This window comes from Sceloporus occidentalis, unplaced genomic scaffold (genome assembly GCF_023333645.1).
Source record: "Sceloporus occidentalis isolate IW3139 unplaced genomic scaffold, rSceOcc1.0.p SCAF_6, whole genome shotgun sequence".
In the NCBI taxonomy this organism is placed as follows: domain Eukaryota; kingdom Metazoa; phylum Chordata; class Lepidosauria; order Squamata; family Phrynosomatidae; genus Sceloporus; species Sceloporus occidentalis.
The window spans coordinates 78389418-78414947 of record NW_028316986.1 but is presented as its reverse complement, the minus strand read 5'-3'; positions in this window follow the sequence as shown (position 1 = coordinate 78414947).

Below are 25530 nucleotides of genomic sequence, written 5' to 3'. Positions count from 1 at the left end.
ATTATTTAGTATGATGTATGATGTATAATTTTGAGATAATGATGACTGCATACTTGATGTGGTTATAAATTGGACTGTTTTTTTTTTCCTTTCAGATTTGTTTGTTTGTTTTTCTTCCCTGTTTTTTCTTTTTTTCCTTTTTTAAAACTGAAATTAATAATATTAAATAAATATAACAGTCTGAATTTGTAAATATTTTCTCATAAATGTACATTATTGAATAATTTGGGAGGGGTTTTTTGCCTTAGCAACAACCAACAATGAATGATAACTTAAGAAGAGAAATTTCTACTCCTTTGTCGTGTAGCTGTAACTTTGTTACTTTTATAGATACAGCCAGTGGCCTCACTAAGGAGCTGTGCATGCTTGCGGGAAAGGCCGGGTTGGGGGCGGAGTCAAGGCATAGCGTTCATGTGCCATCACGGTGTTCCTCTAGCACTGAGTCCACACAACACAGTGCTGAAAGAGCACCATAAAGCTGCAGCACCGTGGCTATTGCACCCTTTACAGGGCACAAAACGGAGCTGATTTTTGCAGCTTTTTTTGCATCCTGCAAAGAACAGATCTCTTCCGATAGGCCATTCCATAATTTTGGGATCGCTGCTGTAAACACGCTGTGGGAAGTTAATAAATAATAATAATAATAATAATTTATTGTTATTAACCTGGTACTATGATGTTCCAATAAGTACTTCCCTGATGTTCTGAGAGTGTGGGGCAGATTGTGTAGGGAGAGGCGTCCCGCAAGTTACTCGGGCCCGAGCCATATAGGGCTTTAAAGGTAATAACCAACACTTTGTATTGTGCCTGGAAGGTAATTGGCAGCCAGTGGAGAGATTTTAATACTGGTGTTATATGGTCAAACCTAGATGTATTGGTGACCAATCTGGCTGCTGCATTTTGAACCAATTGAAGCTTCTGGACTTGGTACAAGGGTAGCCCCAAGTAGAGCACATTACAGAAATCTAAACAAGAGATTACCAGTGCAAGTACCACTGTTTCAAGGTCCTTTCGGTGCAGGTAGGGACGCAGTTGGCATATCAACCAAAGCTGATACCAAGCACTTCTGGCTGTTGCATCTATATGAGATGACAACTGTAGGGATGGATCAAGGAGTACTCCCAAACTGCGAACTTCATCCTTTAGGTTAGGGGAAGTGTCACCCCATCCAGGACTGGCTGACAAATCTCTGTCCCTGGATTTAAGGTACCTATAGCAAGTACCTCCGTTTTCTCTGGATTCAGTCTTTGTTTTCCCTCATCCAGCCCATTACTGACCCAAGACAGGCCTCTAGAGAAGAGATGCCATCCTTAGTTACTGCAACAGTCAGAGACAGGGAAAGATATATTTGGGTGTCATCAGCATACTGATAACACTGTGCCCCATGCCTCCGGATGATCTCTCCCAGCGGCTTCATGTAAATATTGAATAGTATTGGTGACAGTATCACACCTTGAGGGACACCCGATATGAGCTCCCTCTTAGACGAATAACTATCCCCAAGTGACACCATCTGGACTCTGTCCGAGAGGTAGGACCTGAAGCACTGTAAAACAGTACCCCCAATACCTAACTCCCTCAGGTGTTCCAGGCGTTAATAGCTGATAGCATGCATATGTCTTTTTTTAAGTGACAAAAAATAACAGTTTTTTATTCATTATGAAAAATAGGAAAGGAAATATTTAATTATGAAGACTTTTTAACAGCTTTTAAATATAGATTTTAAATCTCCACTTCATTCTATATGTTAAAAATTGAAATAATAATCAGCCTTTCACAAACAAAACATTTCACAAATGCAACTTTAAGAATTGCTGAGACAGGAGCTGTAACATACTTTCAGCCATGATGAAATTTTCTTAGAGGGGTAGACATTGGTTCCAATAAAAGCTAAGGAAGTTGCAGATTATATGTAAGCTAGTCAGAGCATCTTGCATAATACATAAATAAGTGTTAAATGCATGAGGAAATCCATTCCACTTCCACTAGGAAGTGGTCTGTTTTATTCATTCAGCGCAGTGGGCCAAAATTCCTGTTCTTTAAAAAATACCCCAGCATGATCCATATTCAGAATGAATAGATTGAGAATGTTTAAAAGGTCTTCCAAATTAAACCAGCTGAGAGTTTGACCCAATCTGCCCAACCTTTTAATTTTCGGTAGTTTTGTACCTTCAAAATTCACCTCCATCAATTACTTGCTCACCTCTACTACTCAACAGTAAGTTCTGAGAATTCACAGATTTAAAGAGAGAGAGAGAGAGAGAGAGAGAGAGGAGCAATCTAGAAAATCAGTGGGGAAAAGAAAGGAACACAACTGGAAATAACGCTAAGTACATATCTATGTATTACCTAAATTATGTTGAATGCAGTCATATTCTGTGAGGGAACAGAGAACTGATTTAGGAAGTCCTCATTAAAGGCAAGCACAGCAGCAAGACTGAAGCTCTATTCCCAGTCAGAAAGCAGAACAATAGCAGCTTCCATTTAATTGCAGATTGCACTGAGCGTTTTTTGCCTGTGAACCTTCCTGTAATATAGTTCTTTCCTTTCCCTCATCAGAGGTGATCTCTGCCAAAGCTGCTGACAGTTGCATTTGATCAAGTGTAATAGAAACAGTCAGATCTTCCCAGATCCTTGTAGCTAGCTATTCTCCATATGTAATTCCAGTCTCTTTCACAGAACTTTAATAGGACAACTGTATTACAAAATTAGCAGGTAAAAGAGCAGGTCTGGTTGATTTCATTATAATTAAATCTCAAGACTGGATTTATTATCCCAATGTACTGTCACTGACCTGGTGAGCAGCCACTGGCAAATTGTCCTCTTTACCGTTTCTCTTTCTGATTCCCTCATCCCCCCCCATCACCACTACCCCCATGGCAGTTCAGAATGCAAGTTGTTTATTAGGGATAGAGGGGAAATGCAAAAATATCTGGGAAATGGTTCTCAAGCATCAAGAAACCTCGACAAAGATAAACCTGAACCCCATTCACCATATACAATTAGGGAACTATTGTTCCATTTTAACTGCCATTGTTCCATTGCATGGTATCCTGGGATCTGTACTATAACCGGTCACTGGAGAGCTCTGGCTGCAAATTCTAAATTACCCCTGCCTGACTTGTCCATCCCAATGGAATAATATCACTATAATTCTGAAGTGGGAATGGGCCCTTGGACAGGTGAGGACTTTTCAGATTCGTGCATGTTCTGATGTTTGTGCATAGAAAACAAAATTTCCTGAAAAGAAAAACAGCGTTTTATGCAGAAATATCATTTTCTTGGCAAAAAAAAAAAAAAAAAAAAAGCTGTTTCCAATGCAGAAAAATGCTGTTTTCTGCACAAAAATCCAAAATAAAAAAAAAAATGTGAAGAATTGGTCCTGAATTGCAAATACACTTTGAAAACTGTGCAGTCTTTGAAGACTTTTTCACAGAAGGAAGAAAATTGCTAAAATGACTGTTGCTTTCTTTCAGAATGAAATTGGTGAAAAGTTATATCCATACAGTGTTTATCCTGGGCCATTTCTGGCACTGATTTTTTTCTCCACTTCTGATTAGTGGCAGCTGGTGACTGCAGTGACAGACAAGACCCCAAAGCAGCTGTCCAAGGTTCTGAACGAATTCTATGGCAGGAATTAAGCATCTTGGCTACAGTCTTTAGACAGCAGTATAAAACATGGAGGAGGTTCACTCCCATTGATAGAGCCACATGCCACCACTACATCTGCTTTGAGAAATAGTAAGGAAAGAAATGGAAAAGATATGGAGATACATACAATGGACTCTTCTCATCCACAGGGGTTCATTTCCACCACAAGCCCACCCCATGGATGGCAATAAAGTGGACAGTCATATCCTTATGCACATACTGCCACTGAATAATATGGGGTGCCGTGGCCCATGTATTGTCAAATCCATAGATCATCAGCTTGCTGAAGCCAAAGGTTAACTGTATGACATGACTAATAGTGTTCTTAAACTTACTTATAGTATGCAATATCTACTTTCACTTTCTAGGTATTTTATGGTGGTGGTGGTGTTCTAAAATGTTTCCTGCAAATGAGAAGCAACACAGAAATATTTCTAATTCTTATACCAACAACGCATCTTATCCATTTCTGGCTATCTTATTCACTCATGCAATAAGGTTGCACAGACTAAGTGATAAAGTGGCTGCAATGATACCTTGGATCTATGCAAAAATATGATTTGTCCTCTGCAAATAATTTATGGGAACGTAAGCCTGAAAAAGTTGCCCAAAATAGTGAAGTAAAAAATCCCACAAGACTTTAAGATTCAAACTGATAAACAATTAGAATATAACATGCCAAAATAACTATGGTGGGAGGGGGGAGTGTGGGTTATAGGTGTGGCAATCCCAGGAGACAGCACAATCCCAGACAAAAAGAGGGAAATTATTGTGAAGTATCAAAATTTACAAACTGCAATTCAGCATCTCTGGGGGGGGGGGGGATAATTGTGGTTCCGCTAATGATACATACTCTGGGGCAATTGAAAATGGATTCACAAAACATCTGAAAGAAATCTCCATAGAAAGGATCAAAATAGCATGTGCACAAAAAGCATTCCTAGATTCTTAGATTGTATCTGAATTATTGATGGTCCAAAGCGCCAATCAATAACATCTTATAGACTATGAAATCAATGATGACAACAACAACAACAACAACAACAACAATAATAAATTTTATTTTTATACCGCTTTTCCAGAAGATCAAAGCAGTGTACACAAAATTAATATTAATATCTAGTTATTATTGTCATAATTATACAATGGGGATTCGTATTCTGGGAATAATTTCAAAGGAACTGATAAAATACATGAATGAAATTGCCATAGATAAGATGGCAATAACACAATTACAAAAAGTGACACTCCTTGGAACATGACACATCATCTGCCAATATGTTATTTATTCCTAGATTCTTGGATAGAATCTGAATCACTGATTGTCCAAAACTGCAACCAGTTATATCTGGTAGGCTGTGAAACTCAGGTAGAAGAGGACTTTGAAGACATTACAGCTGGGTATAGTGGGTATTTGGTGTGAGGGAAGCAGAATCATGCTCATTAATTCCCTGCAGTGTAACAATTATTTGCATGTATTTTAGATTTTGATACTCCCAAGCATATCACATATAATCGCTAGACAGTCATTATTACAACAGATCTTGGAGGCAGACTGATATTTTTATCCCTGAATTACAAATAAAAGGCTGAGAGTTGAGAGAGATTGCCTGACAACATTGTAGGATGTTCATGGAACAGGTGAGATCTGAATCGAGAGTTTCCTGATTGACTGGGGTACAACTATGGGTTTTCCTGAAGGATGTAACTATAGAGACTGTGATGATGATGTCCTGACCTTCACTGTTTACTACTACTACAGACTGTCAGGTACATTCCTAATTGCCATCTACCACTTTCATTGGATGCTGTGGATTTAGCTTTGACTAGTCTTGGTTTTGCATCTGTTATACAGTTGGCCCTCCACATTTACAGCTTTGACTTTTGTGGATTTAATTATTTGTAGATTTGAGTAATATATTCTCTCGAAAACTCTTGGTCCTTCAGCACAACTCTACTGAAACTTGACCATAGAGTTGCACTGGAGGACTCAGAGGTTACTAGAGGAAACACTTCCCTAGACATTTGTAGGTCCTCCAGCGTGATTATGTGGTGAGCTTCTGGCAGATGTTGACCATAAAGTTGCACTGGAGGACCTAGAGATTCCAAGGGAGGTGTTCTCTCAGGTAAAAACATAGTGTTTTTTTATGTGTGATTTTCCCATTGTCACAGGGGTCCTGTGGCCCTAACTCCAGCGAATGTGGAAGGCCAACTGTATTTTCTGATTGCATGTTCATTTTCTATTACCATGCACATTCTTCCCCGCACACCACATTGTCCACCAGTCAGTCGTCTCCTGTGTTTATATAAAATAGGAAGGAACAGCTTTTGTGCTGCCCAAATGCCCCCCAAAGTCTTCTAAGCATATTCACAAGTGACTGTTACCTGCATGTCAATGACCGCACCTCTCCACTAGCTTTAATTCAGAAAGATAACTAGCACTTCTCAGCTGTCAGCATTTGAAAGGGAGTGGGGGAAGGAAGGAAGTCAAAATGAAAATGGGTTGGTTAATTAATTGCAAGCACTGCTTGAAGGACCAGCACATATATTTAATCAGTTGCCTAGTAACAAATGGGGTATGATGTGAATGCTATCAGCCTGCAGCGTGAGGAAATGCTGGTCTTTTCTTTTTATCAGCCGTCAGCATGCGTGCTCTGCTGTTTATGCATCCCCGTGTTCTGAAGGGCTCCTTTGCTATTATAAGAAAACGATGATCTGGGTGGGAGTCCTGAGTGACATTTTGACTTTTTCCCTCCCCCTGCCCCATAACCTCCTTTTCAGATGGAAGACATACTAGCTGCTCATATAGAAATGGACTTTGAGATGGGGAGATGTGTGTGTGTGTGTGTGTGTGTGTGTGTGTGTGTGTGTGTGTGATAGATTGCAGTGCCCATGAGCCTTCATCATTGGCTGTTCACACCAGGAATAGCAATAGCAAGTACATTTCTGTACCACTTACCAATGCACTTAAGCACTCCCTAAACGGTTTACAAAGTGTAAGCTAATTGCCCCCAACAATCTGGATCCTCATTTTAGCAGCCTCGGAAGGATGCAGGCCTGAGTCAAGCCTGAGCCCCTAGCTGGTATTGAACTCACAACCTTATGGTGTATAAGTGAGTGGCTGCAGTACAGGCATTTAACCACTGTGCCACCAGGGCTCTATATGATAGCAATGATAGGTGTTGTAGTCCAATAGCCTCCAGGGAACCACACATTTCCTTACCCTTAGAAAAAAGCTTTCTTTAAATACCCAGGCTCTGTCATCATGGATAGTTTAGAGGTAGCAACCATAGCATACTTATACTCATTAGTTGCTAGAGTATGCTCTATAGAAATTTATGCACAGCATGTATTTATGTCATTTCTTATTTACTGGCTTTAGTCCCACCCTCCATCTTCTTGCTTAAGGTGTCTCCAATAAGTCTTTGTTCATCTTCCATTTTAGAGTCTGCAGTTCTCTCCATGTCTGAAGAGCAAATGCAACAGAACCTCTCAAAATTAGATGTTATGAAATCTAATTCCTGTGTTTTTACAAAGAAAACCAAGGCCCTAAAGAGACTGGCAAAATACGCTGGTATGCCGATATGGGGGCGGGCTGCTGCCCACCCCCATACCAGCATCATGCCAGCATCACACTGCCCAACCAGCCACATGGCGGGCAGTATCGCACCACGTCTTTGGTGCAGTGTGTAGATATCCTGTGCCAAAGAGCCATAGAAAAGCTACAGTGGCACTGGAAATGGCACCATTTCTGCAGCACAAAAGGAAGCCACTGTTTGCAGATTCTTTTTGTGCTGGGTTGGGGGTGTGGCATGTAATTGCCACATCCTCAACCCAGGGCTTCCAAGGGCAGCATGGCAGCACCTCTTAGTGGCTTTCTCCTGAGTCCCTGAGCCTGTTTTATTTCACTGATAATCCTTGGGGGGAGGGACTTGTTGGGGCATAGAGAGATGCACTGTGTCCACTACGACCACGTGCAAAGTTGATCCACGCAGGCAAGACGCCACGACAAGGCTTTTAGAGAGACGTCTGCAAAGGCTGCAGCAGAGACGGAAAAGTTCCTCCCACACAGGCTCACCAGCCTTGAGCTCCCAGCTTGCAGAAATAAACACTGCTGGACAGCAGGACTCCCACTCAAAGAAGAGGGCTTTAATTCACTTGTTCCAAACTATTTACAGGAACGCACAGAGTACCAGATAGCCGTCTGAATACTTACAGTTCCATATACAAATAGACAAAGTGCTATGCCAGTCACCAACCACAACGACCCAACACCAGAGATAATCACCATCTCCCTCTTATTGGTGGTCTTGTGTGAAGTCATGTGGTGTCTTGCCAACAATGAAATCTTGCTGGTTTCATCCCCAGGGCAGGTTGCATCATACCATTTCCCATGACTGACTTCACCAGCTTGACTGACTTCACCAGATATTGCATCAGATGTCCCATGATGCACAGCTCCCAAATGCTGACTCATGCACACCTGCCACTTTAACTGTGGTTACCTCTATTCCAGTTCCACCTAGTGGCCACATCCATGTCATTTCCAGACCAAGTGTGCCACATGGTCTTGACACAACTATGTGGAACTAGTGCTTGCTCACCTTCTGCTTCTGGATGCTAATTACCATGCATGTATGATACTGTACACTACTATCTGTCACAATCCCCAACAGATAGATCTGTCCTCCATGAATTTGCATGTTCCTCAAAGTGGTCTAGACCAATAGCAATTTTATGGAAAAGTTAAATATAAAAATATGAACCAGTTTTTACCAGTTCAAGGTAAGGGCAAATGAATGCCATTTGAGTCATGATAGTATCTTTAAGGAAATACTTATTCTGGAATGTCCTATACTTCCATTTTGGCCTAACTCCAATTTGAGATTAGCAGAATCAAAAATCCCTGTGGGATTACATTTTGTAATCAAAAACTGTGTGCTTTGCACAGTTCCTTGTACAACTAAAAGCTACATTGGGATATCTCTCTTGCACTGAAAAAGTGTACTCACAAGCAGAATAGGTCTTGCACCAGCAGTAGCACAAGGACAGGATAGGATATAAGTTTAAGTGTTTTCCAGCCCCATCTCCAATTTTACACAGTGTGCATTGATTTAAGTGGGGTTTACATCCAAGTAACTAGTAACAAATAATTATATAGCCAAAGGTGTAGGAAGTTGTTCTGCTCATCTGCTAAACTGCTTCCCATCACCAGTGTATCCCTTTATTCACAGTCTTTGGTATCCCATACCTGTGATGCAGAGAGTATCAGAATGCAAGGGAACTGCCACAGCCATTATGAGGCTTAGAAGAATCCATGTGAAGGAATGAGCATGTTTGAATTCCAAACGTACCCCTTAAGTCATCAGAACTTGAAGTTTATGATTCCAGATCTTCCATTCTCCTCTCTCTCTCTGTCTCTCTCTCTCACACACACACATTATTGTAGTATTCTTAGTATAGTGAAGATGAGGGTTTTAAAATGGCAATTATTCCTAAAAGATGGAATGGTGCTTGGTTATAGTGCACAAAATCCACTCAGTTCACAGTGCAGAGTTCCATTTCTATTATGTACATAAAAATAATAACTCTTGATCTGTCATGTGGCTAACAATTGCTTTGTGTGTTGATCGCTTAGTAATTTGATTTGACATCAAGAATTGCTTATAGTTTCTTCCTATTGTGTATGATGTTAGGTTTGCTTCATATGAAAACACTAAAGGGCATTAAAAAAGCTTGCATGTTCTTAAGAAAAATAAAAGAATAATACATTTAAAAACAACAACAAAAGAAACAAAATCTGTCACTTATGTTCTAACATGCCAATGTCAGTATGTCATTATCAAGGCTCCCCCACCCCAATGCACCCAGAAGAAAAACGACTACATCTTACATAAAGAATTCCCACCAGAAATGTTTATAAATTCTCCATCAGTGAAATATTTGTCTGTCATGCTGCGCAGAAGCTAATCTAATTAAGATGGGATCTGCTAAATTTAATAGCCTGCTATGAATTTTTACGGACATCTGGTAATAGGAACGGCAGCTCAGCTTTCTGTATTAATTTGCGGTGCCCAAATGGCCAGTGTTGGAAGAGTCATGTCACCCTTTTTGTGGCTTGAAATTGTTTTGAGACCCAGTTTTTCATAGTCAGAATATACTCAAGAGGCTCCTGTGAACTGGGCCTCTGGTGCTTTCCCACAAAGTGGCTTTGTCACAAAGCACAAGATCAAATCAGAGATTCTCTCTTTAGTACCAAGAATAATAAGTGCAGCGTACAGTAAAGTATTTGGCAATGTGAATCAATGTTATTGTGCTCAGTTTCTAATACATACCTTAATTCAGAACATGCTTTGCTGCTGAAACATCTATGTTTTATAGCTTAAGCATGTGGAATAAAACTGACAGTGTTATTTCTGTATCTACCCAGCAGGGTCAGAAAAACTACAGTCAAAAGAATGGCTAAACTGCCATTCTTCCCATTTCCTCATTGCTGATTCGTATGCTAGCTGAAAATGCCAGCACTCCCCAGGGAAAGGTGATCTGAGTAGTTGGAGGGCTGTTTTTTCCCCATGATCCATTGCTTTAGGAGACCACAGTGACAATAGTGCACATCTTCCTGTCTCTCAGGAGTACTTCCCCATCCCCATGAGCCACAGGCTGAGAATTTTGCATTAATGAGATCTTGGTACTTTTGTGGCTTACTAATCCATCAGCAGAAAATGCACATGCATTGCTTTACACTCAGGCTTATTTCACTGGTGTTCAATTTCCCTAGGCATCACTTCTGAACTATCCATAAAATGTAGCTTTTCCATTTACAAATGAGGCAGGCAGAAAAAAAAGTACAGTACCAGACCCTGTCAAAGAGATTATTAGCCTTTAAAAAAGTCAGATCTTCTTCTTCTGAAAAATGTTTTTGCCCTTATCTCCACACCCATCTTCTTTCCTAGATACAAAACTGAATAAAAATCCCACTAAAATTGTCATTCCTACATAGTAAGTTAGCATTTCAAGAATTTCTGCATTTTTACCCTCAGGAAGTATTATTGGACAGTTGATTTTTTAGATTGTACCTCCTAGAATCCATAGCTGGCATAGCCCTGTGCATGCTAGCTAGGGATCCTGGGAGTTGTCAAAAAACAACATTTCCAGGCTATAATATTATGCATACTGGCAATGGTTTCCATTGCAGACCAAGCTTATTTGCCCCGTGGGAGCTGACTTTATAAGATGTGAATGAACAGATCCAAGAAGAGAAGGACATGTTCCCTTTCTTCTTTTCAGTAATGCAAGAAAAAAAACAACCTGTGCATCAAACACACTGTCTTATTCTGTTAAACATTGAGCTACAGGATCTAAAACCACAAAACAAAAGACAGAAAGTTTATACTTTTAAAGTGTACATTGAAAACTTACAGAGTGGACCCTTACTATCCACTGGGACTTGGTACCAGGATCCCCCCATGGATACCAAAATCTGTAGCTGCTCATTCCCATTAAATACAATAGCATAATAAGTGTTGTCCCTTATATAAAATGGTAAAATCAATGTTATATTTCAAGTCACGGATGGCTTGAATCTGTGGGTACAGAGGGCCGACTGTACTTTCAAGGTGTAAGTGTGCAAGAATATGCCCAAGATAGACCTCTGAACAGAAGTAGAAGTATCAATTGGCTGGCTCTTACAATAAACTCACTGAATGCCTCTTATGCTGTGGAGTTTATAGCAGCTACAGACTTGGCTTGCCATTGCTTAAATCAAGTTCAAATTTACATCAAAGCAAATTCTCCACACCTGCTCTATAACTGCAATACAAGAGTTGTTGAACTGCAAAGATTTAGTATCACTTTATTTGACACATTTCTATTTGTATTCTCACAGTTCATTTCAACATTTTCTACTGCAGTATGGAAATTACTGTAGGGCAGTGACGTCCCTAGGATTAGTGTCACACAGTGAGGTAACTCATGGTGTCACACACACCCCCCCCCCCCGGCCATTGACCTTCTCCCTTTTATCACCAGACGGAATTCTTAGTAATGCTTTATTGCACAAATGTTACTCATAAATCGTAATTCCCATATACCACTGAATGTATTGCTAATAGTTGTGAAATAAACAACCAGCAAAATTAAAATTATACATTCATGATACAATGTCATACACTCAACCTAAATGTATTTATATATACTCAGTGAAGGTTTGGTTAAAATGTATTGTTTTTAAAGAAAATTTTTAAAGAATTTAAAATTTTAAAACTTCATTTTTTTAAAAAAATTAAAATTTTGACATTTGATGTTTTAATTTAAAAAAATTCTTGGGCCTTTCCTTTCTCCTCCCACTGAGCTTGATCCCACTCCCACCATATCTTAAAGCATTTTAAAGGGAAGTAGATGAATGCCACAGCCCATTTCTGCCAAAAGGTAAGTGTTTGAGGAGCAGTGGTGTCACCCCCATTTAAGGTGTCACCTGGTGTGGTCCTCACACACACCCACACCCCTTAGTGACAACACTGCTGTAGAGTGGGCCTGAGTTTTGAGTGTTCCTGCTTGATATCAATTGGTTCCCATTACTTTTTATGGTGTTTACACAGTAATTTGTGGATGTTACTCATTGAATTAGTCACAATACATTATTCATAGTTTTGCTCCTTACCTTTCCCAGTACAGTCAGCCCTTCAGTACAGTCAACAAGCATCACCATTGGGATGAATGGGGTGGGGCCATCCAAATCCATGGATGGTAAGTCCACGGTTGGGGTGGGCAGCTTCAACTACCATTGGACAGGCTGCCCCATTTCAAGAAGCTCATTGCCATTACTTGTGACTCATTAAGTCCAGTTCATTAATTGCAAACAATGGTCTGGCCACAGCTCTAAGGACTATCAGGCTCTTATGCAGAGGTCAAAGACTATACTAGTGTGGGGTGAGTCCATAAGGTCACTAAGAGACCGGTTTGTGGTGTTCATTGAAGGAAGCCCTAAGTCTTCCTACCCCTCTGGTAGTGTGCCCATTATTGTTGTACCCTCCCAGAGTCCTCTGCATTTCACAAAAGACTTGATTTGTAGGTCATTTCACAAGACAGAGCATTTGAGTAACACAAACATCTCATTTGAACTTGCTCTCTGTTGTCCTATAGCGGGTTAATACTGGTAAGAAAGCAGGGGAAAGGAGTGTGCACACAAATACAAACACAAAGAACAAGCTTGTTACCTGTAGATATGAAGAAAAAATGAAGTCTAGCTTGTAAAACATGTAGAAATGAGCTAATGGTTCATATGTGGGAGAAAGTTCCTACATCAGAGAAGTAATCTAAGCGCGTTCTAGGGGCTTCCGCACCCCCTAACCCTAGTACGCGCTCTGCGCGTAGAAAATGGCGGCGGCCGTTCCACACGGCCACTGCCATCACTACGTCACGACCGCACCGCCTCCAAACAAGGCGGTGCGGTTGTGACGAATTGGGGCCGTGCCAGGGCACCTATGGTGCCCTTTCCACGACCCCGGAAGGAGCTCCGTTTCATTTTTCCGTCCTAAGTGCAGTACCTTAGCTTTCTCCGTGTTATATTTCATTTTGTTAGCTTTGGTCCAGCTTTCTAGTCTATTCAGGTCATTTTGAATTTTGATCCTGTCCTCAGGGGTATTAGCTATTTTTCCTAATTTGGTGTCATCTGCAAATTCAATACGTATGCCCCCAATTCTGTCATCCAAGTCATTGATAAAGATGTTGAATAACACTGGGCCGAGGACAGAGCCCTCTGGGACCCCACTGGTCACTTCTCTCCAGGATGAAAAGGAGCCATTGTTGAGCACCCTTTGGGTTCGGCCAGTCAACCAATTACAAATCCATGTAACAGTTGCCTTGTCTAGCCCACATTTTACAAGCTTGTTTTCAAGAATGTCATGGGGAACTTTGTCAAAGGCCTTACTGAAATCAAGATATACTATATCCACAGTATTCCCTTCATCTACCAAGCTGGTAATTTTATCAAAGAAAGAGATAAGGTTTGTCTGGAACCCATGTAGACTTTTTGTGATTATGGAATTGCCATCTAGATGTTCACAGACTCCCTGTTTAATGATCTGCTCTAGAATCTTTCCTGGTATTGATGTCAGACTAACTGGACAATAATTATTGGGATCCTCTTTCTTCCCCTTTTTGAAGACAGGGACAACATTTGCCCTCCTCCAGTCTGCTGGAACTTCTTCTGCTCTCCAGGAATTTTCAAAGATTATTGCCAATGGCTCCGATGTTACATTTGCCAGTTCTTTTAATACCCTTGGATGTAGTTCATCTGGTCCTGGAGACTTATATTCATTTAGATTAACAAGATATTCCTGTACTATCTCTTTACTTATTCTGTGCTGAAATTCCCCTATTCTGTCCTCTGCTCCTTTATCCTCAGGTTGAGCACCCTTTGCCTTTTCTGAGAAGACTGAGGCAAAGAAGGTGTTGAGTAATTCTGCCTTTTCTCTGTCCCCTGTTAGCATTTTGCCATCTTCTCCACACAGTGGTTCTACCATTTCCTTCTTCTTCCTTTTGCTGCGGACATATCCAAAAAAAGCCCTTTTTATTGTTTTTAACCTCTCTAGCAATCCTGAGTTCATTCTGTGCTTTAGTTTTTCTGACTTTACCCCTACACATGCCTGCTATTTCTTTGAATTCCTTTTTTGTGATTTCCCCCTTTTTCCATTTCTTATACATGTTCTGTTTAAAACTTAACTCGGTTGAAAGTTCCTTAGTCATCCACCCTGGTTTCTTGAGACACCTCCCATTTTTCTTTCTCATTGGAACTGTTTGAAATTGTGCCTTCAGTATCTCCCTTTTGAGAAACTCCCATCCATCCTGAACTCCTTTCTCTTTTAGTATTTCTGACCATGGGATCACCATCAACAATTCTCTAAGTTTACTGAAATCTGCTCTCCTAAAGTCTAGGATGCGTGTCTGACTATGCCTGGCTTTTCCTTTCCATTGTATAACAAACTCCAGGAGAACATGGTCACTTCCACCTAAGGATCCCACCACTTGTATCCCATTAACCAAGTCATCCTTGTTGGTTAGGATCAGATCTAAAATAGCCGACCCCCTTGTTGACTCTTCCACCTTTTGGACAATGAAATTTTCTTCGAGGCAAGGGAGAAATTTGCTAGACCTTGTGGATTTTGCTGAGTTTGAATTCCAGCAAATATCAGGATAGTTGAAGTCACCCATCACTGCTACATCTCTCCTTTCTGAGTATGTAGTCATCTGTTCTAGAAAGGCATCATCCAATTCCTCCATCTGACTGGGCGGGGGGGGGGTCTGTAGTAGACTCCCACCATAGCATCCTTGTTGTTTCCCTCCCCTTTAAGTTTTATCCAGATGCTCTCCACCTGGCTTCCAGTATTGATGTCCTGGATCTCTTCACTGGTGTAAATATCCCTGACATATAATGCTATTCCTCCTTCTTTCCTGTTTGGCCTGTTTCTCTTTAAAAGGTTATACCCCTCTATTTCTACATTCCAATCATGAGACTCATCCCCACCAGATTTCAGTTATGCCTATTATATCATATTTGCTTTGTTGTACTAGGAGTTCGAGTTCATCTTGCTTATTTCCCATGCTCTGTGCATTAGTGTAGATACATCACAGACCAAGGGTCCCCTTTACTTGCTGCTTGTGCAAGTTTTTTTGCCTCCCACTGTTGGGTCCTTGCACTATTTGTCTTGTTTCCTCTGTGTCAGTTTGACTATTTTTTCCAGCCCTTTCACCTTCCTTAATATTGTCTTCCTCCCCCACGAATCAGATCCAAAGTCAATCCAAAATAACTCCTGATGTAGGTGAATTCAGTAACAAGCGAATTCACAAAACATGTTTCCAAGCTCACTTCGATTTCAATCTGAATTGGCCTGGTGTGGAAGATCACCCCGATCTCACCCCCGCCCCCCTGCATCCTGCTCCTTCATCCTCATCCTCCTCCTCCACCCCAATCTTCCCCCCCACAGCCCCCTGCATCCTGCTCCTTCATCCTCCTCCTTTTAATCCACCCTGATCCTTACGGTGAAACTGTCATGGGGGCTTTCTTGGTATGTTTCTCCAGAGGGAATTTGCCCTGGGCTTCTTCTCAGCCCCACTGAGCATGAGCAAGGATGCCAATTCGAATGGTTGAATCCATCTGATGTGGTAATTTATTTTGCGCTCACTCCACTTTGCCTCAATTTTGCACTTCACGTGTGATAAAAATCCAGATGAGAACTACAAGTTATTCTGAAATCTCAAGGATAGCTATGGCAAGGGGGACCCTCAGAGTTATGATGACATTGCTTCCTCAAAATTCTGCCTCCTCAAATGTCCCAGGGCAAAAGGGACAGACAAGGGAATGTGTACACAACAAATATAAACATTCTAAGTGTGAATGATTTTCAGTGTCTCATTCTCTATGATGCTAGAAATATGGGGAATGAATGACAATTTCAAGGAAAGGAGAATTGTTCTTTAGGGGCAGTGTCCTCATTTTGATACACACTCATACAGAGGCTACATCCCTGAGGACACTTTTCTGAACTACATTAGCTATTGGAAAGTTTATATATCATTTTTTTTAAAACCCATGTTCTCTTTGAATGAGCATATGAGAGCTGTCATCCATGAAATTTGTCAGAATTGCCCTTGGACTTTCTCAGGGAATCATCACTGCTGTCACTTTATCCCAGGTCTATGGTTCCTGAATTCCATATCAGGACTGATAAGATTCTCGTCAACAAAACACTTTCCTTGGTCCCTCAGAAATAGCCATTCCAATCTCAGTAAAGCTGAAGGCTTAAAAGGGTGAAGGATAAGCCAAGAAGAGGATAATACACACCCTGAGTGTCAGAAAAACCATTTATCCCTTGAATAATGAAAGTAAGTCTATGAGCCTTTCCAGACAATTTTTTTTAAAATGGATTCCCCCCTCTTAGTGCTTTGGTGGTGCTAAGCTTGTTGATTCAGGGAGAATACCCATAGAGTAGTTCAAAACTTTTAAAAAGTGGAATCTGGATGGCTTAGAATAGTAGAGAAGCATAGATTCAGCACAGTTAAAATATCCTAGTAACACTTCCTAACATGGTGGATATGAAAAGGATATAGGAGGCAGTTTTCCCAAACTTCCCCCTTCCCTTCTAACCAGCTATTGCATGAATGATTCTCCATTGTGATAGCACAGTTGGGATGTACAACTTCCAAGGATTTCCAAATTTTAAAAGGAATGTTCCTTCTTTGGAAGTTTTAAACAGAGGCTAGATGGCCATCTGTTGGGCTGTTTTGATTGTGTATTCCTGCATGGCGGGGATTGGACTGGATGGCCCTTATGGTCTCTTTCAGCTCTATGATTCTATGACTGTAATACAAAAGTTGACATATTGTGGGGGGAAACTGATCAGTTATACCATCACACAATATCCAGTCCAAAAGTGCTGGTGATGGATTATAACCATATTCCATGCAGGAGTTGGCACAGCAATGCAAGTGCTATATGTGAATAAACTTTTTTTCTCACTGGGACAAAAGAATCTATGTTGCATGCTGAGAAAATGTGATACCTCTCCAATAGATGGCAACCATTCATCTCTTTGCCATTTAATTTAATTACTACATTTTAACTGCCTTTCAAAACTGATTTACATTAATATTTTTTAATATGAATGTTTATTTAATTCTTTAAAAAAAAAAACTATTCTGTATTATCCATTGGTTTAACTGTATTTAGTTTTAACTTGTATTGTGAGCCATTTTTGGTCCCAGATTGGGAGAAAGGTGGGATATAAACAAAAGAAAATAAACTGATAGAAAATATCTGTAAGAATGATACATTTATTGTACATCTGGAACTGAGTATATATTGCACATAAGTATGTGTATTGCACATGTAATTGAGAAGCACAGGTTGAAGTCTCACGCATCCTGCTGTCAGCCTCAAGATAATTCATACATCTTGTATTTCTAAAGAGCTCCCCTTGCCTGATTCATTGCTTAGAAGCTTTACTATTTTAAAAAAAATGCACAAAAAACATGATAAAGGCCATTTTTTAATCATTCTGTCAAGATTTCATGGTAATTAAAAGATGTGCATAGGTGATGAATCCTTACTAAAGTATCTTGAATGTGCATCCTGAGCTTCCGTCAAAGTATCAAGTAGTAATCTGGTTTACAAAAGATTTAAACCCATGTAATCACATTAATTTAAATGGTCTTACTCTGGAGCATGACAGAGTACTTTGAGACTGAAAGAGCAATGCCTGCTGTTACCCACCTTTGTTCTACTATCTTATCATTTATACATTTATTTGCAGAACTATGTTTATCTTGTGAAGGAAAGGAGCTTTAACTTGTCTTTTCTTTTCTTTTTTTAATGTAACTTTTAGCACAAGTTGGCCATTAATCTGAAAAGATGAGTGGAAGTTTGTAATATACTTGATCAAGGAGCATTCCCCAGTTATTGTATTTAGAAATTCCACAACATCAAGATCCAAAATCCCACTCTAGCTCTCTTTGGATGCTGCTTTCCAGGATTTAGCCTGACACTTTCCTAACAGACTGCATGAAAGAGATGTCTTGTTTTCTTCTGCTGGTTATCACTCTTTTCTTTTCTCCCCCACACACGCCTCTTCAGAGAGATTTCAGCAACAACCATACGCTTCTGACAGTGTGAATTTGTGATCTTATCCAATCATCTGGGCTGTTTGCAAAACTTCAGTAGGTGGCAGCGTTTAGTTGATAAATGTTTTGTTATCCAAGTGATCTCATTTAGTGCAACTGTTGCAATATTAATATACTGAACTTCTGATGGTATTTGCCAGGACTGAAAATGTTGCCATCTTGCTGGCATTTGCTCATCTGAACTGACAACAACATTCTTTTTGTTGCAGAAGGGGAGCATCCCTCTGTGTCAGCATGTGTAGTGTTTGAGGGTAAATGGGGGAACAGATGGGGACTGAGAAGGAATGAAGGTAGCAAAGCCTTGCAGCCTAGTCTGGGTTTGCAGTCTAGGGTGTTTCTTTTTTATATATATAAAAATGTGCCTGAAAAACACATCATCCACACTTATTATGTGTCTTTTGCTATTTTTTTTAATTGTACAGCTTCCTTAGTTTCATTGTACAGAACCCTGGTGGTTGCTGAAGCTTCCAGTCTCACTTTGGTTGAGAAATGATAATAGCATTGCACAGCTGACTTTGCGTGTGTACATAACTTTAGAATTTCGCCACAGCCTTGTGCCAAGTGACTCCAACTTCTGTAGCATAACTTTTCTTGACCTTCCTATTTGTGAACCAAAACTTCACTTGAAACTAGATAGCCTTCACTGAGAACAGGCCAATTGTGATGGCTGCCTCAGATTTGTTCCTGTGGTTTCTCTAAGATAAAACTGACTGCTTTGTCTGTTTGCAAGGTCATTGTAAGGCACACTTGTAAGCAAGAAAACGTATGTGTTCCTTAATCTGATAAATTCAATGGTTTTTGATTATATGATGGATTATGGAGTCAATAGGTAGACACCATCAGGAAAGATGGAAGTAACATTGTTCTCTGAAGAAGTTATTGCCCAGAATCCTCTATGACTGTTAAAAATGGTGTAACCTAGAGTTCTTCACTCATGACTGCTAGACAGTTGGTCCTCCATATCCACAGATTTTTTTATCCATGGATTCAAGCATCCACAGATTGAAAATACTCTAAAAATATAAATTCCAAAAAGCAAACTTGATTTTGCCATTTTATATAATACATTTTACTCTGCCATTATAATTAAAGAGGCTTGAGCATCCATGGATTCTAGTATCCACGGGGAGTCCTGGAACCAACCCCCAGTGGATACCAAGGACCCACTGTATAGCCCCTAGTTTAGGCACTACATAGGAAATGTGAAAGTTGCCCAATTCCCACTTACTGGGGAGTAGCTGTTGTGATCATTGAGAATTTGTTCCCTTGCTGCTTGGGAAGCAGCTGCCTGCTCTTCCCACACCCCACTTACATATGCATGATCTCCAGTGTGAGAGGAAATTTGTGGTCCTGTTTCTGTTGGAAGATTTTTACATTCTCTTTCCCCCTCCTTAGTTACACAGGGATTTCCTGCATGAAAACACTCCTCTCTCTCTCTCATTCAAACTAACCATGTGATTTAGGTCACTCCCCCTTTAGGACTAACAGAGTTCTCACTCAAAGATTTTCTACTCAATTGCTTGTTTTCCATCTTCCTCTTCTCTCAACTTTCTTTGAGATAAATAAGATAAATAAATGTTGAGATAAATATTTCTTTTTACCTGAACTAATCATTGGCTAGATTAGGATATAGCTTCTATGTGAATATAGATTAAAGCCATTAGTAGATTTTTGTTTGAACTTCAATCTACTTGTGTTGTTTTAGCGATGAGGGCTTATTGCTTGGCTTTGATATTTCTGATATTTAATATTTTTGTTTCCTTAGCAAAGGCTGAACTCTTAGGAAACTTCAGGGCTGTACAGATGGGTGACATGCAGCCACCCCTTTACTGGCCAGATTGGGGCCGCAGCAGCCTCATGCCGTGGCCCTGATCTGGCCTCCAGAGGCTCCTTTTTGGGCCCTCCAATGGGTGCCATAGCCACAGTGGTGCAGCTTTATGATGCCCCTTCAGTGCTGCATCATGTGGATGCATCACTAAAGGGGCATCATGATAGCACATGCTGTGTAGACCAGCGCATGCCAAAATAGCACTCTGGGGGTGGAGTTAACACATCCAGTGTGTGGATGCTGAGCCCTAACAAAGTGCCGGTCTATATAGGCCCTTCAAATGCCCTACAGTTTTTACCTGTCACAATGGGAATCCCTCACAAGAAGGGGTAGAAATGGCAGCCAGCTGATTCCTAAATGCCAGGGCAATGATGGAAAACATCCACTCTTTAAGATCTAGACTGGAGTAAGCAAGCATCATGTCCCAAAGCTGGGGGACTTTTCTCTCTCTTTTTGGCCAAAAAATCAAAAAGTGAATTGTCTGTCCTGGATACCTCACAGAGTGTGTGGGACATTTCCAAAACAAGTGGAACTTTTTTTCTTAATGCAACTTCTGCATGTTTTATTTTGTTTTTTGGCAGCTTTAGCATTTCACAAGGTCTCCAAAGCATCATGGGGGAAATGAACCCCAGACTGACCAAAGTGGCCCACCTCTGCTTAAGATATTGGTGCTGCTGGCAGTGTGTTTATTTCAACTGCTGCTCTTTGATCACAGCAGAGAAGAGGGAAGTAAGTCTTTGGCCCCATTCCCACTGGGCATATAAAGCGACATATATCACTGTGAGTCTGGATTGGATCAAGTTTCCGAGTCATATTCGAATCAGGTCCATCGTTCCCATTACAAAAGGGAGCAAACGGACTCGGGTTTTTATTGACCCATGTTCTCGTTCCCATTGATATTTCTCCATTGTATTTTGATGCGGTTCCTCCCCCCCCCCCCCCCCCCCCGTTCCCATTGCCTTTCAGGAACCGTTTTTTTTAAAGCTGTCAATCAAGCACTTAGGCAATTAGACATCATAGTGATGTCTAATCCCCCCCTCTTCTTCTTATTCCCCCCTTCTTCTTCAAACCACTCCAATTTGCAGCAGCCAGACACCCTTTTTTTGTCTCAAAAATGGAAACAAGGCTGGCTGCAGGAGACACATTCAGGGTTTTGGTTTTTTTTCTTTCTCTCTTTTTCCTTTCCGCTCACAAAAAGTTTTTGCTAGCCTCCCTTTCTTCATATCCCTTCTCTTCTTTCCTTTCTTTTCCCCTCCCTCTCCAGAAAACCCAGTTTAACTTTCTTTTTTTAAAAAACAAAAGTTTTACACACCACCTGGGAAAGGCTATGTAAATGGAGGAAAATGGCGCCATGAATGCTAGGAAAGAACAAAGCTGGTGACACCCCTGGGATTTCTCCTCCCCCGATTCGGACACCCTTGTAGTTCCTATTAATTTGACGTGGGTCTGACATGGCAGCTGCAAAAAAAAAACCTCTGGAAAAGTGCTGTCAGGATAACCCGGATTATCCATCACTGATTCGGGTTTTAGCTAGAGAAATTGATCAAAGTTGGATCATACGTGGATTCAAATGGGAACAATTTTCCTTAAACAAGGATTGAACATGAGTTCAAATGGGAACAATGTTCCTATAATCCTATTCTTGATTCGATTTATAGTCCAGTGGGAATGGGGCCTTTGACTGTTTTACCCCCACATGTGTGAGTAATATGTGAGGAGTGGGTGTAATTCTAGTGGCAATAAGCTGAAACAAGATGGAGAAACGCAATGCATGATATGAGAGTTACTTTGCAAGTGAGACAAGGATTTTTGAAAACTGCTGATGTGGCGATGGTGTACCCAAAAACCCTGGGTGCAGCTGCTTATCAGTAAGAAGAAGGTGTCCAGAACTTTAAGAACAGCAATGGACTGGGTAGATAGCAGAATGTGTGGACAAAGACTGATAAGAAAAAGAATACAAGGATGGAAGGAACTGTACAATCTAAAGGTATTGGTCAGAGTCAAAGGAAGGGCTGCTCGAGAAAAAGTAAAAGGGTGGATGTTGTGAGGCCTTAAAAGAGAGACTTATTTATTTATTATGGTATTTATATCCCGCCCTTCAGCCCTAAAGGCTATCAGAGCGACTTACAATTATTATTTTTAATTAGACGGTTAGACTTTTTCCAAGAAGTGTGTCTCCTGCAACCGTGGCACCAGGGGCTCCTATGATCTTTTGTGAGGACAACTGATCACGGACTTCAGCAAAGGCCACTTGTGTGTGTGTGTGAGTAAATGTGTGTGTGAGACAGAGAGCTTTCTTGATACTTAATGTCTGTACTATTTTAATGTCTTAATAAATGTTACATGCATCCAAATTTGGTGTCACAAGTATCTGTATCAGCCCTACTTGGGAAGGTTCAACAAAGGAGGAATCTCAACCACATGCTCTCAGGTTCAAACGGATTGTCTTTACCATTTGGGCATAACACATGTAATAATTATTTCTGTAACTTTCTTCCTGCTATGGGAGAAAAATATTTCTTCAGTTTTCATGTGAAATGTTTCAGAAAATTATTCTGCACAAAAATACTTGTGCTTTTATGCAAAAATGGTGGAGCTTGCATGAAAAACATATTTTTTCTCACAAAAAAGCACTGCTTCCAGAAAAACACATGCGGGGAGGGGGGTGCAAAAATAATACTTTATGTGCAACCCCTTCTCTGATATTCCATACAAAAACCATATAATAAAGGGTTGTTTTACCCCCAAACTGTTGGTTTGGGTTTTGTTTCATAGGCGCGTTACAGACCGCCCATTTGGGGTGGCCTGTAACAGGCCCTTTCCCCGCCAGATCGGGGCCTCAGCTGCCACAACGGCAGCCTCCGAGGCCCTGATCCACCGCTTTCCAGGCCGTGGGGAAGCTGCAAAAGGCCACTTCCCCGCGGCCTGGAAAGGGGTGTCCTTGGGGCTTCAAGCCCCGAGGACACCCGATGGTGGCAGGGAGGAGGAGAAAGGGGCCGCTGAGTCCCTTTCTCTTCTGCGTCGCTGGCCCAGCCATGTAAAGGCTGCGCCCAGCGACACAAAGCTGGAAGGAGCTCCGTTTCGGAGCTCCTTCTCGCGCCGTGGAAAGGGCGCTCTAGGCATCCTCATGCAGCGTGACGTCACAACTGCACTGCCTCGTTTGGAGGTGGCACGGTGGTGACGTCGTAATGGCGGCCCCCATGTGGAACGGGCGCCGCCATTTTGTACGAACTGGGTGCGTACTAGGGTTAGGGGCGTCAAGAATGCCCATGTGCATTTCTGTGTATAATAATTTCCCCAAACCCTTCAGGATGTGTGAACATTGAATGGAAACTGCAAAAGTCTCATCTCAGAATGATACATTCCAACTAGATTTCCCAGATATCAGGAAACCCATTCTTTGGCCAAGAAATGAATAACAGTGAACAGTCTTTCCATCCTTGGGGGGAAATGGCCCACTTCAGCCCAGCAGGATTTCCCCCCCCCCTAGGAATATGCGTCACCTCCTCATGTAGGCAGCCAGATCTTGCTTCTACCTTAACCCAGAGGTTGAGAGTCCTGATAAAGACTGAAGGGGTGGGAATTTTCCATTGTAAGCATAGAGACAATTACTCTGTGTGTGTGCGTGTGCAAGAGAGAAAAACGCATGCACACACATATTATTCAACAGCCTGTCCCCTGTTTTGCAATGGTTCTCTCTCTCTCTCTCTCTCTCTCTCTCTCTCTCTCTCTCTGAAGAGTCTGGCTATTGCTTGCTGTGGACCAGCCAAAGTAAAACAACTTTTTACCAAAGCAAATTTTCTAGGGCCCAGCACTGAAAATACTGAGCGAACATGAATGACAGAAAGGGGCTGTTTTTGTAGAACACCTGTAACAAATGTCCAACTACAACATCATGGCAATTCTATCCTCCTGAATAAATGAAATGCAGAAATCATGCTTAATTTTTGAATTGTGATGTTAAATCTGGACCATTGGCACACGTTCATCATTATCTATTTTCTCTACTGTCTCAGTAGCATAGCTTCTCCTAAATCAACAAAGACAGACACGATTAGGAACATATGGCATGCCAACTAAGGTATAATCAGCAAGGCATGGGACACTGAAAAACATACAAGCTCAGTGATCACTCAGAAAGATGTTGATACCCTTACAACTGTTTGTTTATCTGCTTGCATCAAAGGATTGGCACACAGAGAGAGAAAAGAGAGAACCGGAAGAGGGAGGGAGGGAGACTGATTAACAATAGGTAGGAGAATGGATGAACTAGATTAAGCTGATCCATATGCAAATGATGCAAGCCTGATTGCATCAAACCATGCACAGTTTAATGAGTATGGTAAGATGCCTTTATCTGCTTGGATATGCTCCGAAAAGAAGGGCTGCTCTGAGATAAAACAGGGTTTAATAAGGAGGTTTTTCATTACTGGGTCAACCTGCATTTGCATTTGTATTTCTACCTACCCTTCCCAAACACAGAGTGAGGGGAAAAGAAAAACATCCAAGACAGAGTGCTATATAAAAAACTGCATTATTTTTCAAAGGATTACCCAGAAAGTTGTTGAATATGGTTGACACCCACAGGTTAGAATTAATGCATTTTGACACCATTTTAACTGCCATGGCTCAATGCTGTGGAATTCTTGGATTTGTAGTTTTGTGAGCTATTTAGCCTTCTCTGTGAGAGGGCTCAGGTGCAACAAACTACAAATCCCAAGATTCCATAGGCTGGGCAAATGACATTTAAGCTGTGTAAAACTGCATTAATTCTGCAGTGTAGCAGCAGCCATTATGTCACAGACATACATACATATGCAGGTTCAGTGTGATACTCCATTTCCTGCCTTTGAACAGCACTAATTAAAGTGGTGGCCAATGGAGTAGCCCTGGTTCACAGACCATCAGCTAGCAGTCCTTAGTGACTTTCAAGGAATGAAAGAAATGGTTTTAAGCAATGGGCACAAATACAGGAGCAAATTGGTGGGAGAAAATGTTGGTCTCACACAACAAATAGCTTATGATACATTGCCTTAGAAATGTCAGAATGTAATTATGTATTAAAATATTTGCATCCCACCCCTTATTGTGGAATCTAAGGGTGTTACACAATATAAACAAATTAAAACACTTCCAAACTAAAACTATAAAAAATTTAATCAATATAAAATCTTATTAAGACAACAGTTGAGATCATTTTAAAAGCAGCAATAATTTTATAAAGAATAACCTAACATCTAACTTGTACCCATCTGAATGGCATAGTGGGATGGGCCTTCTGTTCTCACTGTCACACATGTGGAGGTGGATGAATCTGTCACATTTCATTTTACCACCATTCTCGTTTTTCCAATATTAAATTTGTCCTCTTGTGT